Below are 22,961 nucleotides of genomic sequence, written 5' to 3' on the forward strand. Positions count from 1 at the left end.
ATGGCGTGTTCAATATTCACTACTAATCTCCTTTTGCTATCTGTGTTTCTGTCCGCCTGTACATGTCATGCTACCAAGGTTTATCACGATGGCAGGGCCATTACCATCGATGGCCAACGTCGACTTCTCATCTCCGGCTCCATTCACTATCCACATAGCACGCCTAAGGTAATTAAAAATATTAATAATTTTGAATACATACATAAGTAATTAATTAATATAAGTACTTTTGATTGTTTGGTTTAGATGTGGCCTGATTTGATTAAGAAAGCAAAAGATGGTGGTGTCGATGCAATTGAAACATATGTATTCTGGAACGCTCATGAGCCATTCCGTCGCCGCTATGACTTTTCTGGCAATTTGGATCTCATCAGCTTTATAAAAACCATTCAAGATCACGGCATGTATGCTGTTCTCCGTATGGGACCTTATGTTTGCGCTGAATGGAATTACGGGTATTTATTTATTTATTTTCTTAGCTTATAGTTTCTCATGCATATATATCCTCGCTAGCTTGATGAATTAGAATGTATGTCTATTTATTACATGGCCGGCTGGAGGGTGGCGTCGGTCGGACCGTCAACCGAGGCACGTAATTTTAGAGGGCAAAACTTTTTATATCTATATTTTTTATATATACATTTAAAAATATTAAACTTAGATAACATGAATTGCTCTTTACCATCTTATAATTATTGGGCCCAAAATTCTTCTTTATCCATAATCCATTTAATCAACTTAAAAAATTATTAGGCCCAAACTAAAACTAAAAACTACAAAAATTAAATAAAAACCCGACGCAAAATAAAAGAAAACGCGGTTGATTGAAATTTCTGTTTGATTCCTTCCTTCTTTACGAATACTGAACAACGACCAACCTAGTCGACCACCACTGTTGGTTCGTTGTTAACCACCAGGCTCCTCCACGGTTGACCAAGCTTGCCACCAAGGACCAAGCTATTTTTTTTCCCAATGTTAGGAGAGTTTCACAAATCATTGGTTAGTCGTTAGTTATTATGGTATTTTTTTAAATAATATATTTTTCAGTGTTTATTGTTATAACATTAAGCATCGTTTAAAAAATTAGCTTATATATTTCTTTACTCGTTAAGGCTATGGGCCTTTTTATTTCGGTTTGGCCGAGGTATTCAAATCCTCGGAGACGGCCCTGTTTATTAGCATATATAATTAAGATGCTTGCTGATTAATTAATGCTACCTGCAGAGGATTCCCACTATGGTTGCACAAATGCGTGGGATTGATATTCTTAGAACAACTAATACGGTGTACATGGTAATCCTAATTAATCTTACTTTATATGAAATTAGCTAATCAATCGGTGTGTACCTATTGGATCAGAACGAGATGCAAAATTTTACCACGTTGATAGTTGACATGATGAAGCAAGAGAAGCTTTTTGCTTCTCAAGGAGGGCCTATCATTCTTGCTCAGGTACTAGCTACATGATGTTGTCAATCAAGAACAATCATGCACAACACAATATAATTATAATCTGATATGAGAATGAAGAACAAGAGACTCAAAAAATTTTCAGAATTGATGAATCCATGTATCAATCATGTTTTTACAAGTGTTGATGGGTTTATATCTAGAATAACTGTAAAACAGTTATTAACTTTCAAAAATACATACTAGGCCCTTCTACTTTAACAAATACTTAAAAGCATTCTAAACTTACTTTCTACTAATGACACATGGACCCTTATATTTAGTTTAACTCCCTTAAACTAAATATAGTTTAAGAAGGTCTTCCAACTTTTTGACCTCTTTTCATATTAGCAATGGTTCATCTTCACTGACAAGATGAGCCTCTTCTTCCTTTCTCCTTCCATTTAGAGCAATCTCTTGCAAAGTGTTGGTATTCACCACAATTGAAACATCTAAAATTGCTCTTGTCTCTGATGTTGATGGGCTTTCATCTTTATTGTCTTCTTTACCAACCATGCTTTCTTGTCTTACTTTCTTGGACTTTTCTTCCCTATTTTGCGGTTCTTTCTTTAATCTTTCTTTTGCTTCTTACCTGTACCATATAGATTTTGTTTGCCACACAGGTCTTATTTGCCACACAAGACTTGTTTGTCATACAGGGCTAACTTTCTTGCCACACATAACTTTGCCACACATGACTAACTTTCTTACCATACAGGACTTCGCTACACAGGACTAACTTTCTTGCCACACAGGATTTTGCTACACAAGACTAACTTTCTTTCTTGTCACACAGGACTTACGCCACATAGGACTAACTTTCTTACCACACAAGACTAGCTTTCTTAAAAATCATAATTCGTTCGACTTGCTTTCATTAAATACTAGGTTATTGACCTGTGCACGACACAGGCGAAAATATAGAAATCGTCAAGTAAACACATATATAACTTCAAACAAGTTATCTTTTTAATATATTTTTTGAGACAACAACATGATTTTTAATTGCAATTCATATTCGTGCGCAAACAAAATAATGAAATACATAAACTTACAAAGAATAACTTTACATAGTAGAATGTTTATGAAGAACATTTAAAACTTTAAAATATAAACTTCATAAACTTAAAAAAAATAATAGTAATATAAAACAAACAAACTTCATTAACATTAGTCTGGAAAGCAAGCAAATCAGAAAATAAGTATCTAGGAAAGATTTTCGATAATTATTCAAGAATGATTCGGGCTTCTTTTCTTCCTGGACCGGGAACACAATTAATGGCATAAACATTCATACATTAATTTAACAACACATAATGACTAACTGATTACGAAAACTGTGTTTTACATTTCATGTGAAAAGTATTGCACCCTAATAAACTGAAACATGTCCAAAGCGCATTTAAGAACCAGATCAAATCGAGACCTTTTTTAAATGACATGTATTGACCAGAATCAAATCGTATTACATTTTGAGAATGACCCATATTAACCCGAACCAATTCGATATCTTTTAAAACTGGCCCGTTATGACACCAACCAAATTGATACGATTTTAAAAAGACCCATTGAAACCCGAACGAAATCGATACTTATTTGTATTGACTCATTGACCAGAACTAAACTGATACCCTTTTAAAATGGCCCATTTTGACCCGAGCCAAAGCAAATCAAATAATTTCTAAAATGACCCTATTTCAAAATGAAAATTGAAATAACACACTTCAAGAATAAGAAAAAAAATGAAGGGTAACACATACAACCTTTTTAGTTTTTGAAATCCTTTCTACCAAATACGAATTCATTAATATTGGTTATGAAGATCCAAAAATATATATATATAAAGCTTCAATGACTTCAACCCACTTGAAAATTGAAACTTATGTGAACCTTTCATTTAATTTGTGAACCATCTATATTTTTTCATTTTTCAATAAACACTAAAACCAAACACCAAACAAACTAAATATAAATTGAAACGAAACTAAATTTTAAAAAAAGAACTAAAACAAAACCAAAACCGAAAACCTAAATAAAACCAAATATCAATAAAATTAAAACAAAAACCGAAATGAAATTGAAAAACTAAAACCGATAATTTTGAAAATGAACCAAAAACAAAACTGTATGAACTGAAACAAAAACTGAATAAAGTTAAACCCATCTAAAACAAAACTAAAAAAAAAACTTCGAAATAAAACTGAAATGAAACAAATTTATAAAAACTAAAACCGAACAAAAAACAAAAACAGAAATAAAACCAAAATAATAAATAACTGTCATGAAACTTTGAAAAGAACACTTGAACTCATTAAGAAATACATAATTAATATATATTAATATTATAATAGATTATAATATGTTGAATATAATTAAGTTGAGTGTAATTTAATTTAATTAATAATTATTTTATTAGTAAGAAATTATGAAAATGGTTATTTATGGAAAGAGATATTGTTTTAACAGTAGATTAATTGATTTATTTTGTAAAAATAACACAAAAAATTATGTAGTACTTTAAGAAATGAATTCCTAGCCATTCACTTTTTCTTATTTGAATACCCTTTCGAACGGAATCTTTTTCTTGGTTTTCCTTGGTTCCAAATGATTCAAAGAAGTAAAATAAATAATGTTGTGATTTCAAACTTTGAATACCGTGAACGGATAAATTTGAAACAAAACAAGGATAAGAAAAAAACCACTCTTACGTTTTGATGAAATTGATAAATTAATGCTTTTTTAAAAAAATCCCAATTGATTCTGGATTCATTTTCTTCACGCTAATAGAAACCATACACACAATTGATTTTGGATTCTCTCTTCAATCGATTAGCCTTGCATAGAAACAACCCATTGCCTTTGTTTTTCACTTCCTTTAATCGATTAATTGGTGTGATTCGAACCTGATCACTGCCCCCTTTCTGATTTTTCTTTCAAGTGAATTGATTTGAACCGGGCCTCCTTCTCCTTTCTTTTGGATTGATGATTCTGATATGAGAATTGAAGAACAGGAGACTCAAAAAACTTTATGGATTGATGAATCGATACATCGATTATGTTTTTACAACAAGTGTTGATGGGTTTATATAGTCATCTAGAATAAACAGTTATTAACTTTCAAAAATACATACTAGGCCCTTCTACTTTAACAAATACTTAAAAGCATTCTAAATATACTTTCTACTAATGACACATGAGCCCTTATATTTAGTTTAACTTCCAACACAAGAATGATTAATTAGTTTTTAATCTTTTTATATATCATGATCGATCATGTATTAGATCATAATAAATTACTTGCTGTAGGTTGAGAATGAGTATGGGAATGTGATGGCATCGTATGGAGATGCCGCTAAAGCCTATGTTGACTGGTGCGCAAAGATGGCTGACTCGCTTCATATTGGTGTCCCATGGATCATGTGTCAACAGGAGAATGCTCCACAGCCGATGGTTCCCATTCAATTCTTTTCTTAATTTACAAACTAATTAATATATATATATGTGTGTGTGTGTGTGTGTGATTATAACTAAACCAATCAACTTTTCCAGATAAATACATGCAATGGCTGGTACTGTGATCAATTTACTCCCAACAATCCCAACACCCCAAAGATGTGGACTGAAAACTGGACTGGATGGTAATTAGTGATCTATATCAAGTTTTCTGTTTCATATTATTAATACATGGTGTCAGAATGGGTCTAGTCAAGATGGTTTCGGGTTATAACGAGCTATGTGTAAAATAAATTATTTTGCGAATCAATTACAAGATTTCCTTCCAATGGGAGATTGATTTCCAGATAGAACCCGTTGTGTAATTTTCAGTTTCAGTTATGTTTTAAGTGAGCCCATCCTGACCCTATAACTTTATATTTGAAGTACGTCCAAATTAATCAGCCAAAAGTTATACATATTTGGGGAATTAATAATTAAATTTTATAGGTTTAAGAAATGGGGTGGTTCTGATCCGTATAGAACAACTGAAGATCTTGCCTATGCTACTGCGAGGTTTTTTCAAGTTGGAGGCACTTTCAACAACTACTATATGGTACCTATAATTTAACCTAGCTTTCTTCCAGTTAATTTAATAGTTATAGCCTTACTTAATGAATTAATTAATGTGGCTTACCAGTATCACGGTGGCACCAATTTTGGTAGAAGTGCGGGGGGGTCCATATATTATAACCTCATACGACTATGACGCGCCTCTTGATGAATATGGTACGCACTTGAGTTATAAATGAACACACATGCATGCATGCATATATGGAACTGAATGATGGATATGTGGCATGCAGGAAACTTTAATCAACCCAAATATGGGCATCTCAAGGAGCTGCATGTTGTTCTCCATTCTATGGAGAAGCTTCTAACCCATGGGAACGTTTCAAACACAGACATGGGGAATTCAGTTTTGGTATGTATATACTATACTAGTACTAGTACTAGCTAGCTGTAACTGACCACCAAACTAAAACTTGTGAGGATAACAGGTGACAGTCTATAAGGTAGCCAATGCATCTGGTTGTTTCTTGAGCAATGCAAATACAACTGCAGATGCCACTGTCAGTTTTGATGGAGCATTGTATCATGTTCCCGCATGGTCTGTCAGATACTTCCAGACTGCAAGAATGAAGCTTATAACACAGCCAAGGTGTTATTTTGAAATTTGATTAATTCGGTGGTAAAGAAAGAAAGTGCGTCTTCAAATTCATGTTACAGGTGAACACAGAAACATGGGTGAAGGAGAATCAGGCTGAAAATGAAGCAGTGGCTTTGAAGTGGGTGTGGAGGCCTGAGAACATTGATGATATTGTTGTCAAAGGCAAGGGTGAGAAAACTGTTTGTAAATTAATAGATCAGAAAGTTGCTAATGATGTTAGTGACTACCTGTGGTACATGACTAGGTACGTACGTATACACTAGCCCTTACATACTAATTCACTAAAACAAGTAATTGGTTGATCCGAGATCTGTAACTTACAGTGTAGGCATTAATAAGAATGACCCAATTTGGAGCCATGATATGAGGCTGAGAGTTAATTGCACTGGTCAAGTTCTTCATGCATTCGTGAACGGGGACTATCTTGGTAAACAATATGCTACTGAGTATGGAGCTTTTCATTATGTTTTTGAAAGAAAGGTTAAGTTCAAACCCGGCTTCAACCAGATAACCCTACTTAGTGCACTGTGGGCTTTCAGGTAAAATTAAGACTTCAAATATATATATATATATATATATATAGTTTGGCATGAATGTCACTAAGGAGAGAGATACTATTGTTTTTTTTTTTTGGCATCCATACAGAATTACGGACCAAAATTTGATGCGACTGCGAATGGTGTGTCTGGTCCAGTAGAGATAATAGGAAACAAAGGTAATGAGAGGGTGGTTAAAGATCTGAAGAGGTAGGTCCCAGCAGAGCCCAGTTGGACCCGCAAGACTCACCTTGAAGAGGAACGTCTGCGCAGAAACCAACTGAATCCGCAGGACCAACCATGCTCAGAGACGTGACGTCCTTACGCGCAGTACGCAAGCTGTTCCCGCAGGAAATGCCTCCCAATGGTGAAGGACTCCGCCTGTCCCCGCAGCCTCGGATACAAGCCATCAGGGAAGGCCACCCGCGCAGCAAGGCTACACGCACAAGGCACTTAGCTCTCAATCACTCAGTCACCTGAAGGAATGAGCAAAGCCGGGAACACTCCCGCACAAGGGCGGGAGGGGGAATACTCCCGCCCAAATAAGCCAGTCCGTACGATACGGGAAGATCTTCTGTACTGTACCTGACGAGGTATGGGAAAAAGATCTGACTAAAGATACGACAGCTTATTGACCACAGTATGGCGAGCAGCATGCTCCTGTACTGTATCACTATTAGCCGCTGCCTACTCACCAACTACTGCCATACCACGTGCGTAGCCGGCAGTTGGTGGAAAAGGAATAGTACACAGCAGGCCTGGTCACTATCAGCCGCTGCCTACCCACCAACTACCAGCAGGGCACGTGCGTAGGCCACTGTTGGTGGAACAGGAACACTGTTGCAGCCGGCCACACCTCCTTGGAAACCTACCTTCGGCTATAAATACCACAAATGGTATGACCATCTCATCTTATCTTATATCATCATATTATACCTGATATCTGCTCTAGCAATCTCTTAATATACACTTATATTTAAAGAGCAATCTAGTCTGATTCTCACGCCGGAGGGTGGTCACAAGGAGGAACCCCCCCCCCCCCTTCTCAGTGACAAGCTCACGGTGTCTGTTTTGCAGGTTATCAGAAGAACCATCTTCTCAGGGTCTAACCCCTCGTGGGAAACATCTATCTAACCCCCAGGTTACCAGTAATCTGCCCGGGGTCTGGTTAGTGTTTCTTCATTGGCGTCATCCGTGCATAAAAGCTAGAACTTCGTTTTTCTCCAGTTTTTTCAAAACTTCTAAGATGGTTAAAGAAACTCCGGTAACCACAACCCCAGCTACTGGGGGGAATACCGGCAACACAGTTTTTACAAACACTACCCCGGCTACCCAAGCCGGGGCAAGTGAAGTAAATTTTACGAACACTACCCCAGTTACTCAAGCTGGGGCAAGTGCAGTAAATAATCGCTCACTGGGATTCACCGATACCCAGTTAGAGAAACGAACAAGACTCCCCCGCCAAACACTCGATGAAGTTAAGGAATGGGCGGAGGCACGTCAAAAGGAATTCCAAGCTGAGTTGGACAAGCGTTCGTCCAACAGGCTGACGAATTCGAAGAATACTGGGACGATGACTCGGAGGAGTCCGACTCCGACGCGAACCCTCGCCATAGGGCAAAAGGGAAGCGTAAGGAAATGGACTCCCAACCGAGAAGGCATTTTGGACAAGCCTTCAAACCAAAAAGCACAGGTGGAAGTCCACGAGACTTCTCCAAAACATTCAGACCAAACGTTGCAAATGCGGGAACGTCCAAATTTGCAAGGGACATTGCAGAAGCAATTGCCCCAAAAAGTGCCAAGCAAATGTCCAGCATAGGCACATATGATGGTATATCCGACCCAGATGATCATTTGAACAGATTCATAGCGGGGGCAACCGTCAGTAGTTGGACGGAACCCACGTGGTGTTACATGTTCCAAATGACGCTTGTCGGGGCTGCTAGAGCGTGGTTCGATCGTCTACCGGTCAACCACATCTACAACTGGGCAGACTTCCAACAGAAGTTTAGCTAACACTTCAGCCAGCAAAGAAAGTATACCGAGGAGCAATGGACAATCCTCAAGTGCATTCGAGAAAAAGACGAATCTTTGCTAGACTTCATCACTAGCTTCAATTCGAAGAAGCTAAGTCTGGGTAACATTAGCGAAGATCTTGTTCACGCTGCCTTTATTCAGGGCGCGAACGACCCAGAGCTCATCCGCACCTTAACGGGTAAAGATGGCATGCCATCCACATGGGATGCCATCATGACAGCGGCTAAACGCTTCGCGAAAACGGAGAAGCAACTGGGTAGAGATCTCCCACAGAGCACAAACCTCTACACCCAGAAAACAAGAGAAGACAACGTCCTTACCGCCCGATTAAACAAAAAGCGGAAGCTAGGCATTTGGCAGTCAAGGGTAAACTTTGACACCTCATCCGGCTTGCAGCATCGGTTAGGAGGAAGGGATAACGTACAGTCAAACAAGAACTCCAGATGGACGCCGCTCACCAAAAGCGTCACCGAGATATTCGCCACCGAGGAGCTCCCATGGCCAAAGCCTCAAATAATCCGACATCGTCACAATGCTGATCGGAGCAAATACTGTGACTTTCACAGGACAAAAGGCCACAACACCGAAGAATGCATAGACGTAAAGGACATGGTCGAAGCATTTGTCAAAGATGGAACGCTCGCGCACCTCGTGGCGCAATGAACGCTGAGCAGGCTGATGCGTGTAGAACCCCAGCTGGGGAAAACACGAATAAAATTCCAGCTTCAATGTGGAGACTACATGCTGCGTAAAGAACGAGATCCCGAACCAGGTGCGTATCGGCTCGATGGCACTCCCATCCCAACAACATGGAAGGGAGCTCATTTACACAGTTTGCATGTAAATCAATTCCAAATTTGTAAAAAAAAAAGGCCAAGAGCCACTTCTAATGGAAATGATTCTCCTTAAAACATCGACGCTGATGATTTTACATTTATACTTTTATGAACTATCAACACGAATATGCCGGTTTTCACCGCATAATTACGTGGAAAGTCGTTGCATGGGGAAGGCGGCAAAACCCGCATAAACCCAAAAAACGACAAACCTTCACGCAGGTCAGTTGAAGGGGAAAAGTTCAGTTATCCCACTAAATGAAAGTGCCGGTCTATCCGCATGAATCATGATAAGAGGAAACTGAACACTAACCTATTAACAACCGCGCGTCGAACGGTTAATTTATTCAACACGGATATGCCGGTTTTCACCGCATAATTACGTGAAGTCGTTGCGTGGGGAAGGCGGCAAAACCCGCATAAACCCAAAAAACGACAAACCTTCACGCAGGTCAGTTGAAGGGGAAAAGTTCAGTTATCCCATTAAATGAAAGTGCCGGTCTATCCGCATGAATCATGAAAAAGGGAACTGAACACTAACCTATTGACAACCGCGCGTCGAACGGTTAAATTATTCAAAACAGAGAATTTCTAAAGGATGAGGAAAACCTACACGCAGGACAGATATGGGTAAAGTTTAGCCATCCTACTAAGTGCAAGTGACGGTCCTACCCGCACAATCACGAAAGAGGAAGCAAAACTTCACACCTATTATCTACCACGTTCAAAGGTTAACTTATCCTCAAAAAGGATGAGGAAAACCTACACGCAGGACAGATATGGGTAAAGTTTAGCCATCCTACTAAGTGCAAGTGACGGTCCTACCCGCACAATCACGAAAGAGGAAGCAAAACTTCACACCTATTATCTACCACGTTCAAAGGTTAACTTATCCTCAAAAAGGATGAGGAAAACCTACACGCAGGTCAGATATGGGTAAAGTTTAGCCATCCTACTAAGTGCAAGTGACGGTCCTACCCGCACAATCACGAAAGAGGAAGCAAAACTTCACACCTATTATCTACCACGTTCAAAGGTTAACTTATCCTCAGAAAAGATGAGGAAAACCTACACGCAGGTTAGACGCAGGTAAAGTTTAGCCATCCTACTAAGTGCAAGTGACGGTCCTACCCGCACAATCACGAAAGAGGAAGCAAAACTTCAACCTATTATCTACCACGTTCAAAGGTTAACTTATTCTACACTTGGAAAATTGCTAATTTAAACTAAAGTATGCAAGTCATATAACGTTTATAAAGCAAGGAATCCAGAGAAAGTAGCGGTCTTACCCGCACAAAGATTTATATTTCATAAATATTCATTACAAGAATGGCCGGGTAACTACCCGCCTACAAGAAAATAAATCTATACAGGCTAAATCTATCCTAGCAGTGGGAAGGGATCTTCAGGATCAGGCTTCAGGGCCACTTCCACTTGGACCAGCACCGTCAGTAGAGCGTGGCAGTTCAAGAAAAGCTTTAAGGATAGCTAGCCCATCATCAGCAGCAGCAACTTCATTCACCTTCTCCACCACCGGATGCGGGAAGGCGGCGTACTGATTCACTGCTTGGTCGTAAACAGCTTCAGTATCAACATTGTACAAAGGGAAGTTGGAAGGCGGGATGCCTTTCTCAACGAACCCTAGACCAAGCAGGAAGCCGACCTTTTCCCCATCCTCGTGAGAAGCGTTGAGGGCTGCGCTCATAGCATCGTCATACGACGTCTCAGCAAAGACTCGATGCACAACCTACAAAAGAAAATATACAAGTGTCAAAAACCTTTTCTATTTACAAAGAAAAGCGTAAAGACAGGAAAAGCTTACCTGAGACAACGCTTCTCGAAGAAGCCATTCCTTGGCAACCAGGGCTTCTTGGAGGGCAGCTTGAGCTTCGTTACGGGCGCGATCGGCTTCACTCTTGTTGAGGTTGGCAAGCAACACATCTTTAGCCGCAGCCTCTTCGACGCCCTTTAGCTTACGCTCGGTATGGTCAAGCACCCCCCTCTGGTCCAAGATTTCTTGGAGCTTTTTGGCGTCTTCCATCGCCAAGGCATCATGAGCCTGCTAGAGAGCCTCTAATTTGGCTTTAAGCTCTTCATTCTCCACGCGTAGAGGCTCAGCAACAGCTTCAGCTTTGGTGGCCCTCTCGGTTGCGTTCCTTGCAGTTTCCTTAGCCAGCCGAAGCTGTTCATTAACAGCTTGGGCAGCCTTGGAACGGGCCTCGAGTCGAGCCTGAACTTCAACCTCGAGGGCCTTGAAGGCCTTCTCCTTCTCCGCAGCCACTGCGGTAAGTTTTTGGTTCTCCTCCCGGACAGCCCGCGCCTGAGCTACTTCTTTAACGCGAGCTGCTTTTAACTTGTCGTTTTCACGACAAAGCAGCTCGACGCGCGGCTGCATCCGGGCCAGGAGAACCCGAAGCTCATTGGTTAGCCTACCCTCCTGGTAGCTAGCCATGGCTTCCCCCAACGCACCACTGGGAGCAGCGTGACGAGCCCATTCCACGCACTCTACAGGGGTGCGAAGGGTTGTTCCTCGGCGAATGTTCCATCGTGGAACATACACTTCATTGGAATCCGACACTGCAAAAAACATAAAGCAGTTAGGAAAAGATGATAAAGAAAAAATATATATAAAATGGGCCAAAAGAACCCTACGCACCTGTAGGGTCAATAACAGGCCGATAGCCGCCGAACCCATCACCTGAACCCAAGGGAAATCCATCCAAGAGGTCAGGCAGATGGGAAGGTGGCAGAGATTGGCGAGAAGCCCCATGCGTACCTGATGGATCGGCCGTCTTTGCCGATGACGGGGGCATGGTAGCAGCCGCCGCGGTCGCCGCCGCGGAATCCGCAGCAAAAGTAACCGCCGGCTCGGTGAAAGATGCTGTAAAAATAGCACTCACAGCCGGCGGTGACGTCATCTCAGCTGGAACAGTCGGCTCAAAGGAGTGAGCAACTGAACCAGCGGAAGCAGGCGCAGGCGCCTGAGTCGACGCCTCAGGTAGGCTGACCAAGCCTACCGTCATTGGCGGAGAGGTACTCCTCTGCGCTCCACCCTGGAATGCGTCAACATCCACGCCTGCGTAAAGAAGATAAGTGTTAACGATATTAAACTATGAAGATAAAAGCTAAAGGAAGTTGTACTTACAGGTTTTCTTGAGCCTGAAAGTACGGACGGGCGGGGATGAACCCGATGGGGCCGGCCTCTTCACGCCGGTCACCGTCGTCATCCTGGGCTCTTCGGTGACAGTAGTCACAGCCTCCGGAATAGTGATCTTATCACCACCGGGATTCCCCGCCACCTCTTCGCTCTCGGTCTCCGAGTTAGACCGAGGCACCGGATCGGCAGTGGAGGCCACCTTCTCCTTCCCCTTCCCGCCGGCAGCCTTCTTCTTCCGCACCAACGGAGGACCATCTGCGGATTCCTCATCAGAACATACGATTAGAGGAATTCCAGCAGAGGTTTCAACATTGAGGGGTCGAGGGTCGAATAGCGCCTTACCTGGCCGACGGGCGCTAAGGATCTCATGGCCTAGCGGATAGACCTCCACGAACCGATCCGCCGTTTGTTCTAGGATGGGCAACTCGTTCTCGTCTAGAGCGCGAGTACCCATCCGAGCGGGACCGTCAGCCTCCCGCGGGTCCAGGAGCGACTGCAAGTCGTTCCCCTCTGAAATAAACAGGAAAGTTAGAAGAAATTCAAAATCAACAAAAAGAAACAAAGCATACCGTAAGGAACAGAGTTCGAACCGTATTCGAGGACGATTGGGATCTTTTGCGCATCGGCAGTCTTCCACACCCGGCTCATCCCCAGCATCACCATCCCGGACTCCGCAAACCGGTAAACCGGAGATTGGACCCGAGATATCTTCGAGAACCATTCCGCCTCCTCGTAGTTGGAGGCGTGAAGGCTGGGAAGTACTTGCCCGTTCTTAAACTTCATGGCAAGGGGGATGGCGCGAGCGGAGATGAAGAAGAACTCCCGCTTCCACGCGCGAAGACTGCGCTCGGTCGCGCAAATCTTCAAACCCTTGATTCGGGTTATCAGGGTATACCACCCCTGGATGCACCTCCAAGTGTAGAAGGTCATCAGGCGGTCAACATAGGGCTCAATGCCCAAAATCCGGCACACCCACTCGAAGTGGCGAATCTTGGCGATCGCCATGGGGTGCAACTCGGTCAAATGAACGCCGTGCCTCTCAAGGACACGGTAAACAAACTTTGTCAATGGGAACCTAAGATTCCCATAGACAAAGAATGCAGCATAAACCCCGATCTTGCCTCTGGGGGCATCGTACACCGTCTGGTGGGGTTCAGGAAACTCAGGCTCGAGAGACTCGAGCATGAACTTCCTGACGACGTACCGATACAGATCGCCAGGCAGAGCACACTGGCACTCACCAGCAGTACTCTTATCATCAGCTGTAGATTCGAGATCACGAGACATCTTGTAAAAGAAGAAGAAAACGATTTCGGGAGAATGCTTGCCTGAAAAGGTGAGTATTCGCCGGAAATCGCAAAGAAGATGAAGAGAAGAGTGAAAGTGTGGATTACAAAGAACCCTCTCCCCCTTTATATACTAATCGCAATTAATGCGATGAAATTAATGCTGAAGAGAGAGAAAACGAAGGTGCAATGAAACTATGACACGTGGCAAAAAGCAAGCTGGCAACAGCTGTTGACAGGACGCATACCATTAATTTCACGGCCACGCGCCCGAAAAATCGCGCCCACGCGCCTGAAAAAGCGTCTGGAATGACCATGTACTGTCACGTCACCATAACTTCCTGCACGTCCTGACACAGTCAGAAGAAACCGTCGCACGACGTTTCAGAGTTTTGGACTGTTCTTCTTTCCACCAACTCTTCGAATTTCAAAATTCAAAATTCAAAAAGATCAAAAAGTAAGCGGGAAAATACCCCTTACCTTGGCAACCAAGTAACTGTAAGACGGATGCGGGTACAGTGTTAAGGCAAAACCCTTCACATACCTAGCACCCGCAGGGAATTGAAGCCAAGTAAACCTTGGCAAACAAGTAACCGTAAGACGGATGCGGGTACAGTGTTAAGGCAAAACCCTTCACATACCTAGCACCCGCAGGGAATTGAAGCCAAGAAAACCTTGGCAAACAAGTAACCGTAAGACGGATGCGGGTACAGTGTTAAGGCAAAACCCTTCACATACCTAGCACCCGCAGGGAATTGAAGCCAAGTATACCTCGGCAACCAAGTAACTATAAGACGGGTGCGGGTACAGTGTAAAGGCAAAACCCTTCACATACCTAGCACCCGCAGGGAATTGACGCCAGGAATACCTTGGAAGTAAAATAACCGTAAGACGAGCGCGGGTACAGTGTTAAGGCAAAACCCTTCACATACCTAGCGCTCCGCTGGGAATTGAAACCAAGAAGGATCTTCTGGGCAATGCTTGCGGAAACGGAAATAACATCCCCGCATAGCGGGAACGTCGAGAACTACGTTATTTGAAGCTCCAGGATGGAATTGGTGGTTTTAACATAATTGATCACTATGTTCAAAACTACCAAAACCTCATGGAGAATCCACACAAGTGGGACTCAACGCTCCTGACTTGCGAGGAGGTTACAGACCTACCCGCATCATACCCAAAGACCAAGCAGGAAACTCGGGAATTTCTGCAAGTGACAAGGACTTCCGCGGGAGGAATCCCCGTGGAAAACCTTAAAAAACCCTTTTCAAAACCCTCTGCTTAAGTCCAAAAGTTCACCTCACTTTATTAAACACTCATGAGAAGAACATTGGACTGGGGGGACTTGAAGAGGTAGGTCCCAGCAGAGCCCAGTTGGACCCGCAAGACTCACCTTGAAGAGGAACGTCTGCGCAGAAACCAACTGGATCCGCAGGACCAACCATGCTCAGAGACGTGACGTCCTTACGCGCAGTACGCAAGCTGTTCCCGCAGGAAATGCCTCCCAATGGTGAAGGACTCCGCCTGTCCCCGCAGCCTCGGATACAAGCCATCAGGGAAGGCCACCCGCGCAGCAAGGCTACACGCACAAGGCACTTAGCTCTCAATCACTCAGTCACCTGAAGGAATGAGCAAAGCCGGGAACACTCCCGCACAAGGGCGGGAGGGGGAATACTCCCGCCCAAATAATCCAGTCCGTACGATACGGGAAGATCTTCTGTACTGTACCTGACGAGGTATGGGAAAAAGATCTGACTAAAGATACGACAGCTTATTGACCACAGTATGGCGAGCAGCATGCTCCTGTACTGTATCACTATTAGCCGCTGCCTACTCACCAACTACTGCCATACCACGTGCGTAGCCGGCAGTTGGTGGAAAAGGAATAGTACACAGCAGGCCTGGTCACTATCAGCCGCTGCCTACCCACCAACTACCAGCAGGGCACGTGCGTAGGCCACTGTTGGTGGAACAGGAACACTGTTGCAGCCGGCCACACCTCCTTGGAAACCTACCTTCGGCTATAAATACCACAAATGGTATGACCATCTCATCTTATCTTATATCATCATATTATACCTGATATCTGCTCTAGCAATCTCTTAATATACACTTATATTTAAAGAGCAATCTAGTCTGATTCTCACGCCGGAGGGTGGTCACAAGGAGGAACCCCCCCCCCCCTTCTCAGTGACAAGCTCACGGTGTCTGTTTTGCAGGTTATCAGAAGAACCATCTTCTCAGGGTCTAACCCCTCAGGGGAAACATCTATCTAACCCTCAGGTTACCAGTAATCTGCCCGAGGTCTGGTTAGTGTTTCTTCAAGATCTGTCCTCACAAAAATGGTCTTACAAGGCCGGATTAAACAGCATTGATCGCTATAATAAGCTTCTTAATGTCAATCCCTCTGAGTGGCAATCTGATACACTTCCCACGCAACAAAAATTCACTTGGTACAAGGTATTGATTGATTGATTATAATATATATATGTGTGTGTGTGTGTTTAATTAATTAAATAAAGACGGAAGTTGTTTTTTGTTTTGTTTAGTGTATACGACATTCAAGGCGCCGTTAGGAAGGGATCCAGTGTTGTTGGATCTGGAAGGGCTGGGTAAAGGGCATGCATGGGTGAACGGGAAGAGCATCGGTAGGTACTGGCCGAGCAACATTGCGCGTGATAGTAATTGCACAGTGAAACCTTGTGATTATAGCGGTAAATATGACAACACAAAATGTGTACTCAACTGTGGCATACCTACTCAGAAGTGGTATCATGTCCCACGATCCTTCTTGGTGGACGGGGAGAATGAGCTCGTTTTGTTTGAAGAGTTTTGAGGTAACCCGTCTGTGGTCAACTTCCAGACAGTGAGAGTTGGGAGTGCGTGCGGTAATGCTTGCGAGAACAGGACAATGGAGATATCCTGCAGCCCAGGGAGAAACATCTCAGCCATTCGATTTGCTTCCTATGGAGATGCCCGAGGGACCTGCGGATCCTTTCAGAAGGGGACTTGCCATGAGAAAAATGATGCCTTGGCCATAATTAAAAAGGTAACCAAATTGAAGTACTGATGGATATTGAAGAAACACTAATCGACCCCGGGCAGATTAAGGATAATCTGGGGGTTAAATAGATGTTTCCCACGAGGGTTAAGTCCGGCAAATATGGTTCTTCTGATGACCTGCAAAACAGACACCGTGAGCTCGTCACTGAGAAGGGGGGGTACCTCCTTGTGACCACCCTCCAGCGTGAGAATCAGACTAGATTGCTCTTGAATATAAGTGTATATTAAGAGAATGACTAGAGCAGATATCAGGTAATATATGAAGATATAAGATGTGATGATCAGATACCGTTCCAAGGTGTTGGAGGAGTATTTATAGCCGAAGGTAGGTTTCCAAGCAGGTACAGCCGGCTGTATAGTATTCCTGTTCTACCAACAGTGGGCTACGCACGTGCCATGCTGGTTGGTGGGTAGGCAGCGGCTAATAGTGACAAGGCCGGCTGTGTACTGTTCCTTTTCCACCAACTGCAGGCTACGCACGTGCCACAGTGAGGGTTGGTGAGTAGGCAGCGGCTGATAGTGACATTAAGTAATAGAGCGTGCTCCTCGTACTGTTTGTCAGTGAGCTGTCGCTGCTTTGCTCAGATCTTTTGTCCATACCTCGTCAGGTACAGTACAAAAGATCCTCCACTAGCGTACGGACTGGCTCATTTGGGCGGGAGTATTCCCGGCTTTGGGCGGGAGTGTTCCCGACTTTGCTCATTCCTTCTTCAGGTGACATTACTGAATTATTTGAGAGTTAGTGCCTTGTGCGTGTAGCCTTGTTGTTAGTGCGGGTAGCCTTCCCTGATGGCTTGTATCCGCAGCTGCGGGAACAGGCGGGGTACTTCACCATTGGGAGGCTTTTCCTGCGGGAACAGCTTGCGTACTGCGCGTAAGGACGTCATCTCTCTGAGCGTGGTGGTTCCTGCAGATCTAGTTGGTCTTTGCGCAGACGTCTCTCTTTAAGGTAAGTCTTGCGCGTCCAACTGCGCAGACGTCCCTCTTCGAGGTGAGTCTTGCGGGTCCAACTGGGCTCTGCTGGGACCTACCTCTTCAGATATATAGTATATTATCTTAAATTAACATATGTGTAATGGAGCAGAATTGCATTGGCAAGGAGAAATGTGTGGTTTTAGCAGATGAAGCTCTGTTTGGATCCGTAAACTGTCAAGGCATCAAAAAGAGACTTGTTGCAGAAGCAGTTTGTTAGATTAACGTTGTTTTGAAAAGGAAAAACTATTCGGTTGATCGATCAATGGTTTCAAATCTGACTTACATGTACACCATAAAATGACCAAGACGCCTCAAGTCCTTAAGAGCTACATCACAAACTAGAACTCTATGTTCTGATAAATTCTTACAACATCCATAGTGTTGAATTATGATTTTGAAAATTTTAATAGAAATAATTTACACTGATTTTCAACTTACTTTTAGGGCGCGTTCGTTTCACAAAATTCATGAGAATTCAAAGAAATTGGAATTGAATTCCCATAACACGGCGTGTTCAGTTTTTGACAATTTTTAATAGAAATAATTTACACTGATTTTCAACTTTACTTTTAGGGCGCATTCGTTTCACAAAATTCATGAGAATTCAAATAAATTAGAATTGAATTCCCATAACACGGCGTGTTCGGTTCGACAATAGATGTAATTGCAATTTTAATGAACTCCAATGAAATTCCACATTGAGTGGAATTTAGAAATCCTTCAATTTTGGAAGGAATGTTGATGAAACCGATGAAATGCTTTAAGCCTAGTCCCCCCCCCCCCTCCCCCCCACCCAATATTTTTAACTTTAAACCAAAATACATATTTTTCGGTTGGTGTGGGGGACCCCGCAGTCATACCCCCCCCCCCTCCAAAATACATTTTATGTGATTTCGTATTTGTATTCATTTATGTTTAACCCGATTCGGAATGTAATCCAGATCTTTTGTATTATTTAAAAACTGGTATTTATTAGTATTTAGTTTGATTTAGCTTATTTTATATTCTCGTAACTTTCAAACTCGTCAAACAACTCTTAGAAACTCTTAAAATAACTTAAAATGATTAAAAAATGCATTTATGTAAGTGCATGGACTAAATATGACATTTTGGAAACTCTAGTAGAACTCAACTCGTCACGTATCGCGACGGGGGTATGCTCGATCGTTCGCATAGCGGGACCGACGCCCAGCTTACCTTTTTCTATTGATTTCTATGGACTGGATCCGGAAGTATGACGTATAAGACAAATGCATGCCTTTTGATTTGGGTCGGTTTGGGTCAGGTCGTATTCTATGGTTAAGATTCTACCATATATGTCATTTATTAGTGTGTATTATTGTACATATATTTGGCATGTCTTTATATTTGTTTAGGAGATATCTCTTTCCTTGTTTACGGTTAGGTGGTTATGTTAATTCCCTATATTAGGGACTTCCTTGTACACAAAATACATTGAGAATCATAAACGATCATGAATACTTTCATGGTATCACAACTTCATCACCTAGCCCTAATTCAATCTAGCCGTCTTCAACTTTTTTCCTTCTATGGCCGCTGACAACTCAGATACTATCAAGGCCGACCCTAAACCCCCGTGTCTCGTATATTTTGTCACAAATACACATAATAAAATAGACTTCATCACCTAACCCTAATTCTATCTAGCTGTCTTCAAATTTGTTTCCTTCCATGGCCGGCGACAACTCAGATTTTAACAAGGCCGACCCTAAACCCCTGCACCCTATATATTTTGTCAAAAATACACATAATAAAATTGATGTCTTAAATGGTTAAGAAGTCACAGATGCGACTTACGAGTCTTGGGCCGAAATTGATGCCATTGTTTTACAGTGGTTTTACGGGACCATCTCCAACAAAATCTTGGTCCGGGTCTTTGAAGCTGATTCTACCGCTCAAAAGGCATGGGACAAGATCAAAGAAATATTTCTCAATAATATGGAATCCCGACAAAAAATCCTCGAACATAAATTCACTAACTTCACCCTTGTATCATTAGACGATTATTTTCAGCAACTTAAAGACATTTGCAAATCAGATGGAAGATGTGGAAAACCGGTGGACGGGTCATGACTCGTGCTTTAGATGATCAAAGGTGTCCCAAGTGAATACAATATTGTTGTAGCTATCATCAATCCTACCAGCAACCCACTTAGAACCCTAACCAACCCCAATCCTATCAGCAAACTACAGTTAATCAATACCAAGGCTGTGGAAGGGGACGCGGCAACGGCAGTGGCCGTGGGTGCTCGGGTCGTGGTGGTTGTAATCCACCACAATACTCCTCCAACGGCTGGAACAATGGTTACTCTCAGCAAGGATGGAGTGGAAATTCAGTTTGGAATAATTAGAATGGGCCAACTCAACAAGGCTAAAATTTATGTTTGCGGGCTCGAGAATAAGTTTTTTTTTTTAAGAGGGGTTAGTTAGGTTCCATCATCAAGAACAGTCTCTACCACTGCCATTTCCAAAACCCATTATCACTAGCCATCATAATAACGTATTTTAGTATTTAATTTCAAAACAACCAATTTTAACCCATGCACATTGAGTTAGAAGCCTCTTTTTACCCGAACCAAATTAACACATTTTTAAAAAATAATTTGTTTTGATCCAATTCGTTTTCAATCAAACCAACACCCGTTTTACTAGAGTTTAACAACACATCATATCACATGTCATATATAGTGAGCTTCACTAATGGTATTTGTCTCGGTGGTTTATTATTGTTGCATCTCAGACTTTGAAAGAGAAGTTTTGCATGCTTAGTTTTGAGATTACCAAATGTTGGCCGGCATATGTTATACAAATGAGATGAGTGCATGTATTTATTTGTAAAATCCTATATATGCATATATTTATATCCTACGATTGTAAATTAATTAAGGCCAAAACATGAGATTGGTGCCATGAACAAAAAGTGGTCCATCTCATTAATTCTCAGCAAATTCACAACTCCGGCAACTAAAACTTTTCCAGAATTGTTTTCTAAAAGTTCCAGAGTAATGAACAAGTGTTGATCTCGTCCTCCTGGTAATCGCCGACAGATGGCGTGAAGTAATTATCATCAAATCCAGCTGGGTATAGCTCGAAATCAGGCAGGTGGCTGGCATCAAGCATATTACTCATATAGCTCATCAACTCATGATCCAGATCCTGGTCCGTTTGGACAGAGACGGAAGCAGGAGAATTAGGAGATTCCAGCTCCGAAGAGGACGAGGATGATGAGATCGTATCTTCTGAGTGGTTTGCATAGCGAGCAGCCGCAGCTTGTATCTGGGAGGGAAGGAGCGATCTCCCTCCCGGAATGTGAGGAAGCGCGTGAGGGAAGTTGAAGTTGGCGGCGCTGCCACGTAGGCAGAAAAGGGCGGCGTCAAAGGCTCTGGCGGCCTTTTCAGGGGCGTCGTAGGACCCCAACCAGATCCTCTCGCGGCTCTTGGGTAGCCTGATTTCCGACACCCATTTTCCCCATTTCCGTTTTCTCACACCTCTGTACATGGCCTCGCTACTCCTACTCCTGTCTGAACACGAACTTGAGGACTTAACCATATTTATCTATTATACGATTTTAGATATTGGTTTGGTGTTGTTTGAGTGGATTAATTGGCGGCTCCATATATATGCACACTTCCAGAGTCAACATGACGCGTTGACTGGTACAAGCCAGTCTTATGTTATCTACAAACGGGTGCTCTCACTCACGCGGTGCCCAGAGACGTTGTTCACGTGTCTTTTTTCACAACCCCAGTCAACAAATCCTTTTCTTTTTTTCTTTTTAATAAACAAACCCCCTACTACTTCTAAACCGCTCGGTTTTGAATAAATTTTATGTCGGCATGTAGATAAAAAAAGCATGTCTCAATGGTGTATTTGGATTTTAGTAAACTTTATATTTGAAAAGTTATAAAAGAAAAACTAATTATAAGTAAAATTAAATATAATAATATAATATTAAGAAAAGTACATAAAAATTCATAAAAACTCGTCCAGACTGTTTTTTTTACCTAAACTGGTCATCCTGAAAAGTTTAGGGCGTCAAAATACTCGTCCCTGAAATTTCTTCGCCCAAACTAGTCTTCGTGACTAGTTTTGTAAACTACTCGTTGACACCAAGAATCTAGTCATCACGATTAGTTTAAAATACCTACTTTTTAAATTTTTTTACAAATAATACCTAAAACTTAAAACTTGTTTTTAAAAATACATACTTTGAGAATTTTCCCATTTTTCAAACATAAAATATTAGTCATAACAGCGCGTTTAATTTAGTATTGATTTTTTTTTATTAAAATAAGGTTATTAGAGAAAAATAAATTTACTAAAAGATTAATTAAATTAAAGATGCTTATTATTTATAGTATAAGAGGTTAAATTGATATTGTGAAAAATAATTGTTATCATAAAATTAAATTCACTTGACATCGTTTTATATGTTTTTCTATGTATACAATTGAATTGTCAAAGCGATGAGTTACTTGTGGATAAAAACCAATTAAATCGGGTGGGTCATCCATGTCGTGAGAAGATTGGTGTCGCAAAAAGAAAGTTTTGGCTACTTCATAGATGAATTAAATTAAAACCATACCATGATGGTATACTACAAATTGTTAGATACTTATCATAAGGATGGTTTATAACATATAATTAACCAATACCTAAGGCATAATTTCCATATAATAATAATTATTATTATTAATGTTGTAATAAATTCATCATGTATGTATAATTTGATGGACTTGGATGACCATGCCAAAGCACGTACACGTGCATAGGGATAGAAAGAAAGAAATATAGTCTAGTAGTACACCACATGGTGGTTCCACAAGCGAACAACATTGCCGTCTAACACCGTCAAATCCTGGTGGCGATATCACCCCATCTCCGTTGTCTTCAACTTTAGTAACGCTTCCCATCCGTCGCCTAATCCGTCAGGATTAT

At 41.9% G+C, this 22,961-nt stretch overlaps 2 pseudogenes; one reads left to right on the top strand and one right to left on the bottom strand.

The window, feature by feature from the left end:
* LOC143566846 (beta-galactosidase 15-like) lies at positions 1-18,219 on the top strand (annotated as a pseudogene).
* Positions 18,220-21,011: 2,792 nt separating this feature from the next.
* On the bottom strand, positions 21,012-21,572 carry LOC143566853 (ethylene-responsive transcription factor ERF017 pseudogene; annotated as a pseudogene).
* Between the last annotated feature and the right edge of the window lie 1,389 nt (positions 21,573-22,961).

Source organism: Bidens hawaiensis, unplaced genomic scaffold (genome assembly GCF_021521415.1).
Source record: "Bidens hawaiensis isolate Kalapana, Puna unplaced genomic scaffold, B.hawaiensis_p1.1 tig00001236_1, whole genome shotgun sequence".
NCBI classification, from domain to species: domain Eukaryota; kingdom Viridiplantae; phylum Streptophyta; class Magnoliopsida; order Asterales; family Asteraceae; genus Bidens; species Bidens hawaiensis.